The following is a 22,874-nucleotide window of genomic DNA, read 5'->3' on the forward strand; positions in this document are numbered from 1 at the left end:
AGACCATTACCCCAGACCATTTGGTGTTAACCTGCAAGACAGTAGATAATGGAAGTGTGTCTACAAAGTTCTGAATCTGATTTAGCATTCTCAGGTCAAGACCATTATAACCCAAGCCCAGGTTTTTGCGAACCATGGCACATGACCTTTTTCAAAATTGATATAGAAATATAAAAATCAATACATGAACAGGTATTGTGTGTACCATACCAGCAGGTGCAAATCTTTAATGCATCAATGTATTGAATCTCGACCACCCCGGGGCGAATTCCCACGACACCACAGCAGGCATCGGGAATGTACAAGTTTCTAGTGTGGCTGGCGATATTACTAGTCAGCAGTTTTCCCATTTCATCCGAAACAGAGAAAGTTAGGACCCCAGCTGGCCTCAAGACCCATACACTTCACCACAGAGGTTAAATACACAAACACTTCTAATTTTTCACTGAAATAAACAGAAACCTATCAATATCCACGAGCTCAAACAACAGTCACCTGCTGGTTGTTCAATCAGAAGCCATGGAAGTGCTCGCAGGTTGCTTTGACACAGAATCACAGTGATGCCTTTTGTGGCAGGGTGAAGAAGACTCGTTCCCGTTAGATCTGTGCTGGCTGGAGATTGGGAGAAGAAGTTAGTGTTGAACAAGAAGTCATCAGTTACGGACAACACGCTAAGTGAGTGCAGAAAACTTGCGATTACACTCATGCTGCAATACAATTTACATTCTGCCTTTTTTCTGAAGGAAATTGTTTCTGGATTGAGAAACATCCCACCAGCAATGGCTTGAGCTTGTTGGCTGTTATTGTGAGGGCACCCAGTGCTGGCAGACAGAGCTGATGAAACACATCCTGAAAGTTGACTGACTCAGGTATTGAGTGAGGTTCAGCAGTATTTTTGTACAGGGTTGGAAATAGCAAAATTGTTTACTTGTTAGTAGAATATTCAACAATAAAACTTTATACTGGAGACAATTCATGAATAATGATATCATAAATTATACATATTTCTAACCTCTATCTGCAGGTGCCCTGAAGTCCTGTCCCCACTCCACCAACACATGTAGGCAAGAGTCCCCACCCCACAGATCTGAACCTCCCCTATCTGCAGTGCCCTGAAGTCCTGTCCCCACTCCGCCAACACATGTAGGCAATAGTCCCCACCCCACAGATCTGAACCTCCCCTATCTGCAGGTGCCCTGAAGTATTGTCCCCATTCCGCCAACACAAGCTGTTCACTAATTGTTTCTGAATCCCCATGGAATCAGACGATAAATGAGTAAAGATAATGATGCATGTTGGGTAATTATTTCAGTGTAATGATGTATGCGTATGTCCTCCTCGTGATCCCGTTACAACACACATGGGAAATTCCCTACAAAGCCCAGCCGACGCTGCCGTAACAAGCACAACAAAAAGCCCAGCATATGTCATAAAATCCACTCACAATGATGAAACATGTACTCTGTGACATATGAATCTGAAGTAAGGGACCGTTCATAAATTATGGGTGGGGGGGTTGTGATGATGATTTTTATGGAGAAGCATGTACAATGTGTATGACCCTCCCTAAAATTGATGTACAAAGTAAGTGACCCCCCTCATGCCATGAACAAAATCATGACCTCCCACTTCCTTCCCATTATTTTAAGCATAATTTTTAATATTTTTATGTACAAAATTGCTGACCGCCCCTTGTACATGTGTACATACTTAATGACCCCCCTAGACTAACAACTAGTCTCTGAAATGAACATATTTTACAGGAAACAAAGCTCATAGTAGCAAAAATAAAATATAATGAATAGGAGCCCTGAGACTTTCTTCATTTTGAGAAATGTGGAAATCTAGACTTGCCACATTTTCTAGACTTGCGTGGGCTTACTTGGATATATTTGCTTCAGGGTCTGTATGACAACCTCAACCTCCCCAGAACAAAATGGGTGACCCCCCCTTAAAATCATCATCCCCTCTAGCCATAAATTATGAACGGTCCCTAAATGACTTCTTCTTCAGACTTCCTTAATGATTTCCCCTAATGGGAGAGTGCGGCAATACTGCAAGGGTGGACATCAAAAGTCGTCATCTATCCTGAACCTAAAAAAGAGTCCTGCCATAATTACAGTTACATATCCTATCAGCTCCACACTGAATGAAAAACACAGTCATCTCATTCAACTACTGATGGAAAAACGCAGTCATACTCATTCAACTACTGATGGATCTGATACCACACCGTATATATCTACCATCTATCATTCTGCTACTGACACATGTCACTGAAGTGATTCAGTACAACCATATTTAAATGAGTTTTAGTTTTATTTTCTAAGTAAAAGATATATCGAGATGTAATAACTGCAAAAACATGGTTATGTCACTTTCTTCAATTTCACAGAGTTGTGTTCCATTATTTAAACGTCAAATGTTGCTTCAGTCCAATCTATCAGAGACATCCTGTCAGGGTGGATTAACAGATAATCAACTATAGAGTTGCAATTTAGTCTGAGAAAGACTGAGAAGAACAGTTGGAATGCACATCCATATTTGAAATATTTTCTCTGTAAGATATGATTTGTCAGTTTTAACAGAAACATCTTGGAGAATCAAGGCCATATATGCTTATTGCTAAGTTAAGTTAACAACATTCACATTAACCATGGAGCAAGTTATTGCCAAGTCAGCAATATTCCAGTTATACTACACACGATGTAAAGTGTAATTATTTGTTGAGTCAGCAATATTCGAGTTGTTTGTCAAGTCAGCAATATTCCAGGTATACCAAACGTCCTGTAAAGTTTAATTATTTGTCAAGTCAGCAATATTCCAGTTATACCACACGTCTTGTAAAGTTTAATGATTTGTCAAGTCAGCAATATTCCAGTTATACCACACATCCTGTAAAGTGTAATTATGCAGCAGATCAGGCAACCCCATCCACACCTAGCCCCACAGATATCTATAATCACAATATTCATAATCATGTCAAATTAACCAATGTGTCACCATAGCATTGACCTCTAAGGCCACAGGATCACATTGGTAGACAAATCTCATCTGTCTTCGGAGGCTTCAGTTTGATGACTCAGCGACTATGTTGGAGCATATACAGAGTGGTATAATCTACATAAAATGACGACCTCATGAATACAAGAGGTGCATCAGTCGGACAGCAGCTGCTGAAGCCGACGAACCTGAGATAAAAACTGGACAGCAGATCATCAAGGAGCTATAACCTCAGTGTTGAAAGTTGGGATAAAGTTCCTGTTTTCTGATAGAGTATGACAGGGTAATTATGTTGTGTGCCTACCATCTGCCAAACTTTCCAGTAAAAAATAATCATGTACAAAAGCACACGATTAGATTTCTGATGATGGTGTCTGTCCTGTCAGCGAAGCAACATGAGGATGAGATCATCTGATCTGGAGACCATAATCCACAAACACTGCATCCTTGTAAAAAATATTATATAACATGGCAACAAAAACATGTTTAATATTATTCATGTCAGCGTGGCTCGTTTTATAAGTGTTATCATAACAAGTAAAGAAAATGGAAAGGCTTGTTTAAATAATGGTCATGTCGCTGACTCTCAATATACCGATGGCTGTTGTGTGGAAGCAAGATGGCGTCATAATTGGTGAAAATTGCTTAGTTTTGTCCATTGTGAAACTGACAACACTGAGCTTAGTTTTGACTCATTGTTCATGTCCCAAAGGATGGAATATCTATACATCTGAGGTCCATACAAATGCCTGAAATGACTGGTGCCTGCATAATCACCCAATCTTTCATTTGAAAACATTGGGTGCTTATGAGTTTACAATAAGTTTGAAAATCCATTTCAGGACCTTGAAGGTAAGGTCAAGGTCAAATCAACTGAAGGAAATATCATTAAATTGGAAGAATTGGGTACACGTTCATGAGATATATCAACATGAAAATTGAGGCTGATCCCCGTTTATCAACAATAATCAGGGTTTTAATTTAAACACACATTTCAAAAAACGATCTTTAGCTTATTTATGATCTACATCTCAACATGAAAATTGTCATTAATGCTGTTTTGCTTTTATGTTAGGATTTGTTCAAGCTGTTTTTGTTAGGATTTCATGCATAAAAATGTCACCAAATACCAGTGGCGAGTGATATCGGAGTTAATACCTTTTTGCAATTTATATCAAAGTTACTACTCGACAAATGATTGATATGTAGTTAAGAGTGAGTGAGTGAGATTAGTTGTATTCTGCTTTTAGCAATATTCCAGCAATATCACGACAGGGACACCAGAAAGACTTCACACATTATGGACCCAATGTAGTTAAGAATTATCAATCACTGAACTATATTGATAACCAGCCCAAACTCCTTGTCAATATGTTGTTCATCTCCTGCCAGTGAGAGTGTAAGTGAGTGAGTGAGTGAGTGAGTGAGATTGATGGTAGTGTTCTGCCCCTCAATAAACCGACAAGTCAACGATCACTGTCTCCCTAACATTGATTCTGTGTGACCTGACAAGGACAAGCTTCTGTCTGACTAAACAAGAGTGACCGACTCAGTGACCATCATTGACCACAATAACTATAATCAGGGGGGCATGGTGATTGTCAGCGAGATTGGATTCAATGGTACTGTAGCTTGCAATTTGTCCAAGTCAATTGTCAGTGTGAACACAAGAGACAGAGTGTTAAGACAGTAATGACATGAGGCAAGGTGGCCGATGACTCCCCGAGGGACACAATGTGATCCAGATTTCTAACAGGGATTGCTGCCTGTTTGACCCCACTTACAGCAATATACCAGCTATATGACACCACACTCAGCAATACTACCAGCTATATGACACCACACTCAGCAATATACCAGCTATATGACACCACACTCAGCAATATTCCAGCTATATGACACCACACTCAGCAATATACCAGCTATATGACACCACACTCAGCAATATACCAGCTATATGACACCCACTCCAGCAATATACCAGCTATATGACACCACACTCAGCAATATACCAGCTATATGACACCACACTCAGCAATATACCAGCTATATGACACCACACTCAGCAATATACCAGCTATATGACACCACACTCAGCAATATACCAGCTATATGACACCACACTCAGCAATATACCAGCTATATGACATATGACCACACCCAGCAATATACAGCAATATACCAGCTATATGACACCACACTCAGCAATATACCAGCTATATGACACCACACTCAGCAATATACCAGCTATAATATACCAGCTATATGACACCACACTCAGCAATATACCAGCTATATGACACCACACTCAGCAATATACCAGCTATATGACACCACACTCAGCAATATTCCAGCTATATGACACTATATGACACACACTCAGCAATATACCAGCTATATGACACCACACTCAGCAATATACCAGCTATATGACACCACACTCAGCAATATACCAGCTATATGACACCACACTCAGCAATATACCAGCTATATGACACCACACTCAGCAATATACCAGCTATATGACACCACACTCAGCAATATACCAGCTATATGACACCACACTCAGCTATATACCAGCTATATGACACCACACTCAGCAATATACCAGCTATATGACACCACACTCAGCAATATTCCAGCTATATGACACCACACTCAGCAATATACCAGCTATATGACACCACACTCAGCAATATACCAGCTATATGAGCTATATGACACCACACTCAGCAATATTCCAGCTATATGACACCACACTCAGCAATATACCAGCTATATGACACCACACTCAGCAATATACCAGCTATATGACACCACACTCAGCAATATACCAGCTATATGACACCACACTCAACAATATACCAGCTATATGACACCACACTCAGCAATATACCAGCTATATGACACCACACTCAGCAATATACCAGCTATATGACACCACACTCAGCAATATTCCAGCTATATGACACCACACTCAGCAATATACCAGCTATATGACACCACACTCAGCAATATACCAGCTATATGACACCACACTCAGCAATATACCAGCTATATGACACCACACTCAGCAATATACCAGCTATATGACACCACACTCAGCAATATACCAGCTATATGACACCACACTCAGCAATATTCCAGCTATATGACACCACACTCAGCAATATACCAGCTATATGACACCACACTCAGCAATATACCAGCTATATGACACCACACTCCAGCAATATACCAGCTATATGACACCACACTCAGCAATATTCCAGCTATATGACACAATCGATACACAAAATAAACAAAGTTGTTATCCATTAAGTTCGTCAATATTGTACCAACATGTCGCAGCGATGAGAAATTCTGAAACTTGTAAGACTTGTAATCTGTTCAGAAACAAACAAACACCACAGGAAGGAGTGTAAGTGAGTGAGTGAGTTTAGTTCCAACAATATCACAGCAGGGGACACCAGAAATAGATTCACACATTCTAGGGGAATAAAACCCAATCTTTGGCATGACAAGCGAACACTTTAACCACTAGGCTACCACACTGCCTCCTACAGGAGGGACCTGTATGATATACTCACTTGGTTATATAGAATACATGTCATATACGTTTCAAATGTCGCACTGTATTCTCTGTTTAAAAGAGGTATCACAACAGCTTAAAACTATCTCATGCTCCAAGTTCCACAGTCAACAACAGCAATGTGTGCAATCTTCTCAATCAAGGATATAACTCATCTGGTTAACCATCCATGGAGATATAATCTTAATCCCCTGATCCCCGTCCCAAGCATGCCACGCTTCCAACGTTCTTCCCCGTGAGACGCCCGAGAGTCGCTGCACATCCCGGAGCACCAAGCTGCTACTTACTGCCAAACAAGGTTGGTATCAGGCTGACAGACGTGGCATCACAGGTGATAGTTGGGAATCTATTTAAGGTAGAGTATAAGCTGTGATGGACTTGCTGATGAGGTGTTATGTCAGTTTAATCTGCCATGATGGAACGGTGTGTTTGTTCGTGGCTCCGCTGGTAAAATGTCAATGAATGCCACAGAGTGTCCCTGTGGAAGGTGGAGATATCGGGTCTAAATCATCCTCTCCCAACATCTCCGCTTGCTATCAGACTTAATGGAAGATGGGGTTCACAGACTTTCATACAACAAGGAGAAAATCAAACAAATTTAATGCCATTTTTGTGTATAGATTATGAGATTCTCTGAGAAAATATGTCATAAAGCCCTGGTGAGAGATGAGCCTATGAAGCTATACCGTACTGAATGTATTGAGGACCACCAAACACTGACTGTGTCACCACTTAGTGCCTACACGAGGAATATCAGCACTTAGTGCCTACAACAGGTATATCAGCACTTGGTGCCTACAACAGGTATATCAGCACTTGGTGCCTACACGAGGAATATCAGCATATAGTGCCTACACCAGGTATATCAGCACTTGGTGCCTACACCAGGTATATCACCACAGTGCCTATACGAGGAATATCAGCACTTAGTGCCTACACGAGGAATATGACCATATAGTGCCTTCACCAGGTATATCACAACTTAGCCTATACCACAGTATATCAGCACTTCAGTGCCTACATGAGGAATATCAGCACTTAGTGCCTACAACAGGTATATCAGCACTTAGTGCCTACAACAGGTATATCAGCACTTGGTGCCTATACGAGGAATATCAGCACTTAGTGCCTACACGAGGAATATGACCATATAGTGCCTACACCAGGTATATCACAACTTAGCGCCTACACCAGGTATATCACCACTTAGTGCCTACATGAGGAATATCAGCACTTAGTGCCTACAACAGGTATATCAGCACTTGGTGCCTACACGAGGAATATCAGCACTTAGTGCCTACAACAGGTATATCAGCACTTGGTGCCTACAACAGGTATATCAGCACTTGGTGCCTACAACAGGAATATCAGCATTTAGTGCCTACAACAGGTATATCAGCACTTAATGCTTACACCAGCTATTTCGCCATTTAATGTCAATAGTAAGGATTCATCACAGCCATAAGTCCTGCAATATAATATTAAATGATGGGGCACTATGCTAGAATCAGAAAGGATGGTTTTACGCTCACTGAATGTTACATTTGTTAATTATATCTGTATTTCCACTGGTTGTGAAAGGGTCACATGACCTACTCTGCCGTTGAGAGATAAAACTGGTATTGCATGATTAAACCAATGGAGAGAAATACATTCAGCCAATCAGCGAGAGTGTCCAGTAAAACTTCGCATGAAGCAGGATCCAAAGCTGAACAACATGGACACACACAAGTTGTGGGCATTACTAAAAAGGAATCGCAGCAGTTCTCAACTCAAACTGAATACAACAGTTATTGACCACAGTGAATGGTCAATGGTTGATAAGCATGAAACAAATCCTTTACAAACCTGAGACATTGTGGAGAAATCGTTTGAGATAACACAAAGAAGCATTTGACCTTGGAATAACTCAAACATAAGAAATGCCACCACGAGATGTTTTCAGATTTCTAACTTGATTTGTTTACATGGAATTTGTCTCAGGTCTTGGAATACTAATTTCAAGGAGGACTGACACAAGCTTAATGTGATTGCTGGTTGTAGTTTGGAGACTGCTTCGAGCAGAATTGGATTCTAGTTCTCGGAGGACCATGCTTCTAACAAAGTGAAATGAACTCTCGTTTTGGGTCAACTGGGATGTTTTAGATACCGTCTGTGTTGATGCTGTCTACTTCATAGATCAAGTTTTCAATGTGAGGGAGGCGATATTTTCTTGGATCGAGTCTTCAATTCTAGGGAGGCTATATTTTCATGGATCGAGTCTTCAATTCCAGGGAGGCTTTATTTTCATGGATTGAGTCTTCAATTCCAGGGAGGCTATATTTTCATGGATCAAGTCTTCAATCCTAGGGAGGCTGTATTTTCATGGATCGAGTCTTCAATCCTAGGGAGGCTTTATTTTCATGGATTTAGTCTTCAATGCGAGGGAGGCTATATTTTCATGGATTGAGTCTTCAATTCCAGGGAGGCTTTATTTTCATGGATTGAGTCTTCAATTCTAGGGATGCCATATTTTCATGGATCAAGTCTTCAATTCCAGGGAGGCTTTATTTTCATGGATCGAGTCTTCAATCCTAGGAAGGCTTTATTTTCATGGATCGAGTCTTCAATCCTAGGGAGGCTTTATTTTCATGGATCCAGTCTTCAATCCTAGGGAGGCTTTATTTTCATGGATCAAGTCTTCAATTCTAGGGATGCCATATTTTCTTAGATCAAGTCTTCAATTCCAGGGAGGCTTTATTTTCATGGATTGAGTCTTCAATTCTAGGGGTGCCATATTTTCATGGATCAAGTCTTCAATTCCAGGGAGGCTTTATTTTCATGGATCAAGTCTTCAATCCTAGGGAGGCTTTATTTTCATGGATCGAGTCTTCAATCCTAGGAAGGCTTTATTTTCATGGATCAAGTCTTCAATTCTAGGGATGCCATATTTTCATAGATTGAGTCTTCAATCCTAGGGAGGCTTTATTTTCATGGATCAAGTCTTCAATTCTAGGGATGCCATATTTTCATGGACCAAGTCTTCAATTCCAGGGAGGCTTTATTTTCATGGATCGAGTCTTCAATTCTAGGGATGACATATTTTCATAGATCGAGTCTTCAATCCTAGGGAGGCTTTATTTTCATGGATCAAGTCTTCAATTCTAGGGATGCCATATTTTCATGGACCAAGTCTTCAATTCCAGGCAGGCTTTATTTTTTTCGTGGATCGAGTCTTCAATCCAAGGGAGGCTTGAGGTGTAACAGCCTGAGTGACTACCTGAGTGGCTATTATACCTTCCTGAACACAACATCTTCAAGGAGTAATCTACAGTAGTGTGTGATTGGGTCTTCCTGTCTGGTAATGGGTTGGTCTGTCTGGACAAGAAGCTCTGCCTGAAGGTGTGACTGACACAACACCATAACCCGTCCAGCTGCACAGGTAGACACTTGGTCTCCCTGCACAATGGTTGACCATGGAGATCACGTCACCATCCCTGCCCCACAGCGACCCGTCTGATGGACACATAACAGAAAGTGTTGGTACTGAAGATGACTCAGTCACCCTGCAGCATATGACAACGATGTCTGAAGATCAGGCCAATTCAATAAATATTTAATTACAGTATCCATTAAAGAACTGTAGAATCTGCTACAGCATTAATAACGCTTATATTTGATTGTCTTGTTAAGAATCTTCATCAGTTTTGATGGTGAGGCAGCAGAGGTGAGGTGAGGTGAGGCAGCAGAGGTGAGGTGAGGTGAAATTGGGTTTTACGTCATGCTTGAGAATATTGAGCTCATATGACGGTCGACCCCTGAAGTGAAATATATCCAAGCTTGAGAATATTTCACTCATATGGCGACATGGTCATTATATTACATTTTTAGGGGTATGAACTTTTCAGTGTAAAATATGTATGTGAACTGTTGTTAGTCTAGTGTATGCGGCTGCTTGTACTAGCCCAGACTTAAGCTGGTTTTATAGTGCTAGCCCACTGAGATACCATGCCGCAGTGAAGTGCATGGATACCCCACTCAGACACATTATACTGATTCCGAGCCAACCAGTCCTTGTTGTACCCATTAATGCCGAGTGCCAGGCAGGGACCAACAAGTACCATATTTTAACGTCTTTTTGGTATGAAGCAGTCGGGGATCGAACCCGCGACCTTCTGCTCTCCGGGCGGACGCTCTAACCACTACACCACAGAGGCGGTCGAGGCAGCAGAGTGGGTTGAGTGTTTGTTAACTATGAACATCATTTAGGTTGATTCCACAACAGTTTGGCATCCTTTTCTGTGATACCATATAGACAAGTGTTGTGTATTTGACTGCAGCTTTTAAAATACTTGTCCAGTTATTTTGTAAGTTAATAGAGTTAAAGTACCTACTGCACTGCTGTTTAATTTCTGCAGAGAATTTTCATATTGCGATATATTGCGATGCAAAAGCATATATTGCGATATGTATTGCAATATATTGCAAGAATTATTTTTGACAAAAACTACTTATAATTGAGTTAATGCTTGATTTATATAGCAAAAACACAACAAATCACTATGCTTGATTAAGCTTTAATAAAAAACTTTTAATCATGACAAAATAAATAATATTTGGCACAAATGAAACAAGGAAAAGAACAATCAACACAGTGGTTACTAGTTTGAACTAGTTTTTCCACTCTCCAAAAAAGCCCTGAGATTTTAGACAGCACCTTGACCTGACCAGGACCTATCAGATATCACAGGTCATTAATGAGTAAATATTTAAAACATTCAGATCCAGAACATTGGGAACAAAACTTAAGAACACAACTTCAAACCGAACTTTAACTTGGCTTCCGGTGGGAAAAACGGCAATATCCGAATACTTCCGAATGTTAAGAAGTTTCCCGAATGCATGTCGAAATACCGGTTTTCTATCAGCGTATCGCAATACGTATCGATTTCATGTTAAAACGGTAAATACCGGTAAACCGGTTATATTGCGCAGCCCTAGTACAGACACACATAAATATGGCTGCTCACAGCCACCTAATGTACAATGCTTCCCTGATAGTGACATTTCTTGTAAGCTCACAATTTTCACATTACTGTGTATGTTCTTCTGGCTGTGTGTACTAAGTGTACTTATACTGCACTAGTCCTCCATACACAAGGGGCATGGTCTAAACACTAACATCATTACCCCAGTCATTAGATGCACATTACCATCTCCCTACGGAGTTGGTTGGTTGGTTTGTTGTTTAACGCTGCACTCAGCAATATTCCAGCTATATGTCTGTAAATAATTGAGTCTGGACCAGACAATCCAGTGCTGAATGTCATGAGCATCGATCTCCCCAATTGGGATAGGATGACAGGTGTCAATCAAGTCAGCGAGCCTGACCACCCGATCCCGTTAATCCCCTCTCGCAACAAGCGTGGGTTACTGAAGACCAGTTCTAACCGGGATGTCCATGGGTCTCTCCCTAGGGAGTATACAACGATAGCTGCCTGTACTGATATTGCAGTCATGTCACAGAGGAGAACAAAAAAATCGTGTCACACAATGTGTTAATGAGCAGAACAAATCCCAGGTCTTCATCCCACCACTCATATAACACTGTGATGGTTGAAACACAAAGAAATCAACCCTGTGTCTCACAAGCCCTGAACCACATTATTTTCCCTTCTGCCTTGCCCTACCTGCAACACTAATGCCCTAAATGAAGCAAGTCTAGATTTCCTCGAGTTCTGAAATTTGTTACCATAAAAAATATATATATTCAGACACTAAACGCTAGTCTAGCATCAGAACTGCTCGCATTTCCAGAGATGTGATATCTTCACCCACATTATCTATTGACTGTGAGGCCTGCAGAATCACATTGTGATCCGATACCACCATCTTGCAGTCATCATCAACAGTTGGGTGACTGAGGGCAAACAATCATCATATTCCTCTCATTCTAAATATGTAATCAAGGCTTACATTTCACCCAGAGGGCTTTCTTTAATCACTTGCAAAAAGTAGAGAGGTTATTTCATAATTTGTTCGATGAATCTGCAACTCTTGTCTTCTTTACAACATTCCTGCAGCTACAGCAGAAGTTATTTATTGGAACATTAACCCAGATGCCCACTCGGCAGACATATTTCTTCTCTATGTTTTTTTTAATTGAAAATTGACATCCTTTTGCGACATTTTATGAGAAACAGTTGTAAAAGCCTCCCAGACAGATCAATACAGGACAGTTGGCCATAGTTTACTGTAATGGATAGGATGGATACCGAGGGATTACTTCACCCACAGATGGAGCACCCCGGATGTGACCTTGAGGGAGGGCCATCGTGTTTCACTGATACGAGCAGCATGTGATGCCACTTCTTGAAGACACAGGCTTGACGTAACAGGAACCAGCCCTCGGATCCACTGTCGAGCATGTCAGACATGGTACAGATGGGTGAAGGTTAAGCCAGTTCTGTTGCACATACAGATGGTGTATTGGATTCTGGGAACTGACAGTGTCCACAGAGCGTAACAACAATCATTGGCCTGATGGTGTCCAATACTTACTGCAGTTACATAGTGATTTTCATTGGATTATGAATAATCATTCTGATTCACTACAGCAAGAACAACAGGGCCTCCCATACTGTAAAGAAAGGTCAAAGGACACCCAACACTACTGTGCAGAGAGGCCAAAGGGCCTTTGACATTATATTTGAAAGGTCAAAGGACATCCAACATTGTTTTGGAAAGTAACAAACACTGTGTAGAAAGGTCAAGGAGCCTCCATCACTGTATAGAAAGGTTAAAGGGCCTCCAACACTGTGTAGAAAGGTCAAGGAGCCTCCATCACTGTAAAGAAAGGTTAAAGGGCCTCCAACACTGTGTAGAAAGGTCAAGGAGCCTCCATCACTGTAAAGTTAAAGGGCCTAGAAAGGTTAAAGGGCCTCCAACACTGTGTGGGAAAGTCTGTGTAGAAAGCACAAGGAGCCTCCATCACTGTAAAGAAAGATTAAAGGGCCTTTGACATTGTTTTGCAAAGGTCAAAGGACTGTCTGGACATCCAACATTGTTTTGGAAAGTCACAACGCCTCCAACACTGTGTAGAAAGGCCAAAAGGCCTCCAATAGTGAATAAATATTAAAGGGCCTTCAACACTGAAGAATTATGGTCAAACAGCCACCAAGACTGAAGAAAGGTCAAAGGGCCTCCAACACTGGAGAAGGCCCTCCAACACCGAAAAAGGGTCAAAGGGCTTCCAATACTATGAAAAAGAGGTCAACAGCTTCCAATACTATGTAAAAAGATTAAAGGGGTGCCTACATTGTACATACACCCAGGAGTATGGAGCAGTCCAAGGGCAGTGTGTATGTCCCGGTGCTTCTCTGCCATCTGTCTCTAGGATGGCCTCTGCAGGGATATCATGTTATTCTGCCATGACACCACACAGGGATAATTGCTGTGAGGCACCACTGCTGACTTCTCCAGTGTGTAAACAAGTAGTCTGTCTCACAGTCCCTGAACCACATAATTTTCCCTACAACCTAGCCTCTCTGCAATGCTAAAGCCCTCAATACAGCAAGTCTAGATTTCCTCAGAATCAGGGTCTTTTAACATCTGCAAGAAAACTAACTCACTTTGGGGATCAGGCTACCAAGTAAACATATCTAACTGCCATGGCTGGCCCAACCAACATCCTCACCAGTGGTCTGGAATCTTGCCTCACAATTTCATCTGTCAACTCTTAATTAACAAGCACATTGGGTGACATGAAGCTATAGTGGAAGCCTTGTTTACAGTTTCTGGTCTTGAAGAGACAAATCAAGTAAAAATCTTTTCTTATTCCTGGTATAGGATTATTGTGTGAAACTCTGTTGTGTTTTGAGTATCTCACTTTATCTAATTGCTCAACAGTAAAACTCTGTGTCAACATATGGCAGGGACCTATTTGTGCATAGGTTCAATCTAATTGATTTGATCAAGGTATTACTATCGCTCCTTTGTTCATATGCCAGGATTTGCTTCAGAAACAGAACTTCACAAAACAAACGAAGCAACAGTAACTGAAGTATCGTAACTCGTAGCACTCATGAAGAGTGAGTGAGTTTGGTTTTACATGCATTCAGCAATATTCCATGTATGGCAGCGGTTTGTAATTAATCGAGTCTGGACCAGACAATCCAGTGATCAACAGCATGAGCATCAATCTACGCAATTGGGATAGTTGCCTACTCATGAAGAACCAAATTGGAATGGCACAGTGTCTCGGAATTAAATCTGTTTACCTTCCTGATGTGATTGAGGCATGCAAGGTGATATGAAGTGATGATGATCTAGTATGTAGAAATATCCAGAACATCTTCAAGCATAAGACAGACACTCGTCTTTTTACTTCCATTGAACAGTTTGTTTAAAAAAAGGTTTATCTATATCCTCTTTGCATATCATATAAATGGAAACTTATGAATTTTGGGATAAGTTCAAATTCATGAATAATTTTGTTGGTGTTCCAGATAGATCTTACACCTTGGTCATCTCCAAGTGACATTGTGGGCTGCAAGTTTCCAAACTGTAAAATGTTAGGCAGTAGTGGGGCTTGACTGGCCCACATGAGGTGATGACAGCATAGAGATGAACAGGGCTTAACACGAGGACCAATAAATATGCCCGTCACTTATACCGTTATCTGATGGTTGAATGATGTGACTTCTAATTGGTAATGACCCCAGCACGTGTAGCCCCAATGCATTACAGGTCCACGATCTACAGTGGGATGAGATTATACCGCTCCTTTTAGTGACAGGGCCCTTTGGGGCCAACTGTCCTCCTCTGATCCCTAGGTTTATCTCAGAAAAAGGCTTGAGGTGACATTTGATTTCCATCCAAAGGAGACTTTTTGTTTAATTGATGTTGGCATTAAACAGAATTCTATCTCACACAAAGGACATTCATGAGCCTTTATCGGAGTTTGAACGACAATATTTCTTGTTTAAAACCTGTGAGCACTGAACCCAAACCCCCTATATTCCAGCTCTGCACAGTCTACTTGCCCACCCACTGTGTCAAGCACCACACAAACCACGAAAAGCAACAGCTGACTGCACCAGGACAAAAAGCTGTTCCCAGGAGTCAATTCTGTTTAAAGTTTCAAGATTTTCAATCCTCCATTCTGAAGAATATGTTGAGTAAAACAATCTGATAGATCCATGTCCCAAGCACCATTGGCAAAATATTAATTCTGGTTTCTTTATTTCATTATAGTGTCTGTGTTGAACAAAATCATTAGTGCATTTGAAATTGAAATTGTTTTTAAAAAATATTATTTACAGCAAACTATGAAAGAATTAACAGTTCAAAAGTACCTTCTGTTCTGTGACTGTAACTCTAACCAGATGCTGATACTCTAATCAAGAGAAACTACAGAGTCCTCCACAAACACAAGATGGATTAACCATAGTTCTAATCAAACTTTATCTGACTTTTTTCCATATCCCTAATTCAATGAATCCACTGAACTATGATGGTTTCACATGACCTTCAAAACCATGGTGATAAACTTGTATCTTGCTGGGGTAAATGGCTCCACAACAAGACAGGCTACAAAAACTGACCAATCAAATGTTAAGGAGATTACTTCTGGCTCCAGAATGTTTGGCTTCATCCTATTGTATTTCACCCAGCTCTGTTGTTCCAGGGAAATGATCGACATCATCGTATTGACATATGCCAGCTCAGGAAACTCACTAATACATGCCAATCTGTAAACACGAGCAAACACAAACAGATCCCCCATAGACCGTCTCCCATGATGCAACAGACCCCACATCTGACATCTGAAACACGTCCCATTGCAAGAAGGGATTATTACAGATCAAATCTCAAACACAACAGACCCATCATAAACACAGCAGAACATATAACAGAAAGATTGTTTTCTCAGAATTAAGAATTTCAAGCAATTTGCCTTGAGGCGAGCATGGTGCTCTTGTGGTCTGAGATTCCTGGAATACATCACATGGAATCGACTACACTTTTGGCAAAGATTCTATGAGCGTATCACATGAGGGCAAACACTGTGTTGGCACACGATTCTTTGAATAACAGTCAACCTATTCACTGAGAAATGAGTCAAGTTTGGCATGAAACACTTGATATGGACACTGTCTGCCATTAAACGACAAAGAGCTGTGTTTGCATATTAACATTATATGTGTACACATGCAAGCTTGTGGATATTTGTGTCGGAAAAGTGTGATATTGCATCAGTTTTGTCTCTGTTCTTGTGGCACTCAACCCAAACCAGTTCTCATCTTCCTCCAAAGGTCACATGAAGGTTTATAATCCTTGCTCAGTATTCCATCTCAATGTGTGCCATGTGTGCACGGTAACAGGTTTAGACATGTGCAGCTGTATATATATATTGGCTACACTTACATTAGCAGTAATGGGATCTCTGCATCCTTGATTCCCTCTGTCCTTGAGGTAACAACAGCTCATATTGACAATCCGGAACAGAGCAAACTGATGCAGCACACTTACTACTGTTGTACAAATATTCCGCCCGATGTTTACATTTGTTACCCGTGATATATAAGACAATACACACAACATAACTGTTATACATTGTAACCCGTGATATATAAGACAATACACACAACATAACTGTTATACATTACACACAACATAACTGTTATACATTGTAACCTGTGACAGAGATGGTGTATCCATGAACCAAGTATGACACTCCGAATGTGTTACAACACAGACATAGAATATCTGCTGCTTTCAGGAACAACCATTCCATCCTGTGCCATGTACATCAACAAACATGCCTTGCTGCAGTTTCTACAAGGGGTATTACCATTCAGTCAACAAAATCTTGATTTCTTAACAATTAATCAGAAATTGAAACAACAGAACTAAATGCAAACACAAACATATTGGAAGTTGGTGTGAGTTAATACTGGAGGTCGGTGTGTGCTGCTGTTGGAAGTCGTTGTGTGTTGCTGTTGGAGGTCGGTGCGTGTTGCTGTTGGAGGTCGTGTGTGCTGCTGTTGGTGATCCGTGCGTGTTGCTGTTGGAGGTCGTGTGTGCTGCTGTTGGTGATCGGTGCGTGTTGCTGTTGGAGGTCAGTGTCTGCTGCTGTTGGTGATCGGTGTGTGCTGCTGTTGGGAGGTTGGTGCGTGTTGCTGTTGGAGGTCAGTGTGTGCTGCTGTTGGAGGTTGGTGCAGTGTGCTGCTGTTGGAGGTCGGTGCAGTGTGCTGCTATTGGAGGTCGTGTGTGCTGCTGTTGGAGGTTGGTGTGTGCTGCTGTTTGATGTCAGTGTGTGTTGCTGTTGGAGGTCAGTGTGTGTGTTGCTGTTGGAGGTCAGTGTGTGTTGCTGTTGGAGATCAGTGTGTGTGCTGCTGTTGGAGGTCAGTGTGTGGTGTTGTTGGAGGTCGTGTGTGCTGCTGTTGTGCTGCTGCTGCTGTTGGAGGTCAGTGTGTGTGCTGTGGAGTTGCTGAGGTCGGTGTGTGCTGCTGTTGGAGGTCAGTGTGTGTGCTGTTGGAGGTCAGTGTGTGTGCTGCTGTTGGAGGTCAGTGTGTGTGCTGCTGTTGGAGGTCAGTGTGTGTGCTGCTGTTGGAGGTCAGTGTGTGTTGCTGTTGGAGGTCAGTGTGTGTTGCTGTTGGAGGTCAGTGTGTGCTGCTGTTGGAGGTCAGTGTGTGTTGGAGGTCAGTGTGTGCTGCTGTTTGATGTCAGTGTGTTGGAGGTCGGTGTGTGCTGCTTGGAGGTCAGTCAGTGTGTGCTGCTGTTGGAGATAAGTTGGCTGTTGGAGGTCAGTGTGTGCTGCTGTTGGAGATCGTGTGTGCTGCTGTTGGTGATCGTTGGAGGTCGTGTGTGGTGCTGTTGGAGGTCAGTGTGTCTGCTTGCTGTTGGAGTCAGTGTGTGCTGCTGTTGGTGATCGGTGTGTGCTGCTGTGTGCTGCTGTTGGAGGTCAGTGTGTGCTGCTGTTGGGAGAGTTGCTGGTGTGCTGCTGCTGCTGTTGAGGTGTGTGTGCTGTGGGAGGTCAGTGTGTGCTGTTGGAGGTCGTGTGTGCTGCTGTTGGAGGTCGTGTGTGTGCTGCTGGAGGTTGGAGTGTCAGCTGTTGGACGTCAGTGTGTGTGCTGCTGTTGGGAGGTCAGTGTGTGCTGCTGTTGGAGGTCAGTGTGTGCTGCTGTTGGAGGTCAGTGTGTGCTGCTGTTGGAGGTCAGTGTGTGCTGCTGTTGGAGGTCAGTGTGTGTTGCTGTTGGAGGTCGGTGTGTGTTGCTGTTGGAGGTAAGTGTGTGTTGCTGTTGGAGGTCAGGTGTGTGCTGCTGTTGGAGTCAGTCGGTGTGTGCTGCTGTTGGAGGTCAGTGTGTGCTGCTGTGTTGATGTCAGTGTGTGGTGCTGCTGTGAAGTCAAACAAGTGTGTGTGCTGCTGTTGGAGGTCAGTGTGTGCTGTTGGAGGTCAGTGTGTGCTGCTGTTGGAGGTGTGTGTGTGTGCTGCTGTTGGAGGTCAGTGTGTGCTGCTGTTGGAGGTCAGTGTGTGTTGCTGTTGGAGGTCAGTGTGTGTTGCTGTTGGAGGTCAGTGTGTGTTTTGCTGTTGGACGTCAGTGTGCGCTGCTGTTGGTGATCGGTGTGTGCTGCTGTTGGAGGTCGTGTGTACTATGTGTATCTGGGTACAGTATTATATCAAATACTATCTGTATCTAGGTACAGTATTTATATCAAATACTATCTGTATATAGTTACAGTGTATAATCAAGTACTATGAGTATCTGCGTACAGTTTTATATAAATACTATCTGTATGTGGGTACAGTATTAAATGCAAATATTATCTCTAAATAGGTAAAGTATATAATCAAGTACTATCTGTATCTGGGTAAAGTATATAATCAAGTACTATCTGTATCTGGGTACAGTATATAATCAAGTACTATCTGTATCTGGTCACAGTATATAATCAAGTACTATCTGTATCTGGGCAAAGTGCTATATCCAGTACTATCAATCAAGTACTAATCAAGTATCTGGGCACAGTATATAATCAAGTACTATCTGTATCTGGGCACAGTATATAATCAAGTACTATCTGTATCTGGGCACAGTATATAATCAAGTACTATCTGTATCTGGGTACAGTATATAATCAAGTACTATCTGTATCTGGGCACAGTATATAATCAAGTACTATCTGTATCTGGGCACAGTATATAATCAAGTACTATCTGTATCTGGGCACAGTATATAATCAAGTACTATCAGTATCTGGGTACAGTATATAATCAAGTACTATCTGTATCTGGGTACAGTATATAATCAAGTACTATCTGTATCTGGGTACAGTATATAATCAAGTACTATCTGTATCTGGGTACAGTATAATCAAGTACTGTCTGTATCTGGGTAAGTACTATCTGTATCTGGGGGTACAGTATATAATCAAGTACTATCTGTATCTGGGCACAGTATATAATCAAGTACTATCTGTATCTGGGCACAGTATATAATCAAGTACTATCTGTATCTGGGTACAGTATATAATCAAGTACTATCTGTATCTGGGTATATATAATCAAGTACTATCTGTATCTGGGTATAGTATATAATCAAGTACTATCTGTATCTGGGTACAGTATATAATCAAGTACTATCTGTATCTGGGTACAGTATATAATCAAGTACTATCTGTATCTGGGTACAGTATATAATCAAGTACTATCTGTATCTGGGCACAGTATATAATCAAGTACTATCTGTATCTGGGCACAGTGCTATATCCAGTACTATCAGTATCTAAACTTTCTATCACAAACTAGTTTGGAAGAACCTATTACTCAGCTATAATCAACAGAGGTCAGTGTGACCTTGGGTAATCTCATCAGAGACAGTAATGAACGCACCTAGAGACAACAAGGGTACAGACAGACGCATTAACCACAGGTGCAGCAGGAACATTCATCACGAAAGAATCGTTGCTGGATTTTCCGACCAACCTCTTGAAATCTAGTTGAATACAACTTTTTTTAAAGTTTCGGTTATGTACATGAATGTTAACAGATCCCTCAGCACAGCAGCCATCTTTGTTTCAGAGTCTGCATTTCTGTGAAGTTGCTGCTGCTGCCATAAAAGCACATTTGTTTGAATTTCCTGTTATTTAAAACATTGATGATGCGTCCGAGTGCAGTGAAGTGTAATCCTGTTGTGTGTCCAGGTCTCTATCTCGGGACACAGCGATCATCACATACATCCACAGCCAGTCGAAACACACACACAAGGGAAATCTAAATGAGAAGGTTATTCCAGATTTATGTTTCATTAAGAGCCATAAAATATTTGTAACTTTAAATTTAAACTTAAAACGAGGTTGAGCAGCTGCAGTATCAACATAAGGTCTTTGTATGGGGTTGTCCACCAATGGAACCTGTCAACACTGAACCGCCAGGGAATAACCTGTTTCAATTACCTACAGAGTGAGTGAGTTTGGTTTTACGCAGCTTTTAGCAATATTCCAGCAATATCACGGCAGGGGACAACAGAAATGGGTTTCACACATTGTACCCATGTGGGGCATCGAGATGAACAAAGATGAGGTTTACGGTTCAAGTCATGACTGAATACAGATCTTAACACTGTTTACTGAAAGCCACAACTCCATCCCTTCCAGTGAATGAGTGAGGGAGTTTGGTTTTATGCCTTTTTTAGCAATATTCCAGCAATATCACGGCAAAGGACATCCGGAAATGGGTTTCACACGGGGCATCGAACCCGGGCTTTCGGCGTGACGAGCGAACGCTTTAACCACAAGGCTACCCCTTGTCTGTGTACAAATGTCTGTCTGTACACGTGTCTGTCAAAAACAACCATCATTAGTCAACACATCATTAAAATGACAGCACACCACACAACCCTTGAAAACGGCAAATTTCTACTATTCCTTAACTATTGTTCTCTTTAGCAAGTACTGTCGGACTAATGCCAACTTCTACCAATGTCTGTCAGTTAGTTAATCTGTCTGGATGCACTCAAACACCTGACTGGCACTGGAGGAACTTCAACCTGACAATAGTGTTGTGCTTTGATGATAATACAATATAGAAAGCAGTTATTTCTGGCAGCAGGTATCCATGTCAGACCATCAACTTGTCTGCACCGGTACCAGTAATGGCTAAGTTTGTTTTATTTTCCAGACAATACAGGGAAAGCACTTCAGAACACGACTCCAGACAGCAGTGTGTAGACCGAACCAGCAGAAGCAAGCATGTCAAAATAAACATATGTGATGTCAGTGCCAAACATGCAGCATACATTAGATATACAGATATATGCTGTTTGAAACAACCGCTTTTCATGTATTCTTTGTATTCTCCCCAGGGAGTTGAGATTGATAATAGGGGCAGTGGGTAGTAGTGGTTAGATTGATAATAAGATGTGCCATTGAGATTGACATCCAATGATCGAGGAAAATATACCAGCGCCTTGAGTGAGTGAGTTTAGTTTTATGCCACACTCAGCAATATTCCAGCTATATGGTGGACCAGCACCTTGAGCATGCACTAGTGCGTGGATATGTGCGTTATATATATATCCTATAATAATATATTAATAAATCATCACCTATAAACATTTGTAAAACTGAAGTGTATTCATTTATATCAGCAGTTGAAAGGCATTATCACGTATACAGTTGATATCTTGAAGTGTCATGACATGACTTTCGTCATTTCAGGAACTGTTACCATTTACATGACAACAGGTCATGACAGAGGCTGCCTTCATTCAGATGTCACATGACACAGCCTCACCCATCTAGCAGGTCAGCAGTTGACACTATAAGTTACGTAAGTTGGGTAAGCAAATCATTCACAAGGTCATAAGTTCCACAAACACGATCCTCTCAATTCTGTCCCGATTCATATGCCTGGGCCCCATTTCACAAAGATATTGTAAAGCTACAACTGTCATAACTCATATATTGTAACAGACTTACGACTATGCTACGATAGCTTTCTGAAACGGGGCCATGGTCTCTACACAATTCCAGGACTTCACACACAGTTCCAGCTGCTAAAGAACCTTACTTCCCTCTCCTGTCGTGGCTGTGACAGACTGGCTCTCCACGATGTTGATCCGACTCAACCACTGATACCTAAACCCACCAGGGTTCATCATCAATCATCTCTTTTGCAAAAAAACAGAAGTAGCTTTAAATAAGAATTTATTTTCGAGGTTCATTGGCTGGTTTGGGAATTTTCGGAGCCCTGAATTCCTAGTGGACTACCTTCTTCTGTAGTTGGTTACTTCGA

At 41.5% G+C, this 22,874-nt stretch overlaps 1 protein-coding gene across 1 annotated transcript in view; it reads right to left on the reverse strand.

Moving 5' to 3' along the window:
- The window catches only part of LOC124267394 (carboxyl-terminal PDZ ligand of neuronal nitric oxide synthase protein-like), a 204,674-nt gene that overhangs the window by 102,174 nt on the left and 79,626 nt on the right, over positions 1-22,874 (reverse strand). The gene's annotated exons all lie outside the window — the stretch shown is intronic.

Source organism: Haliotis rubra, unplaced genomic scaffold (assembly GCF_003918875.1).
Source record: "Haliotis rubra isolate DU_JTF1 unplaced genomic scaffold, ASM391887v1 Scf131, whole genome shotgun sequence".
Taxonomy (NCBI): Eukaryota; Metazoa; Mollusca; class Gastropoda; order Lepetellida; family Haliotidae; genus Haliotis; species Haliotis rubra.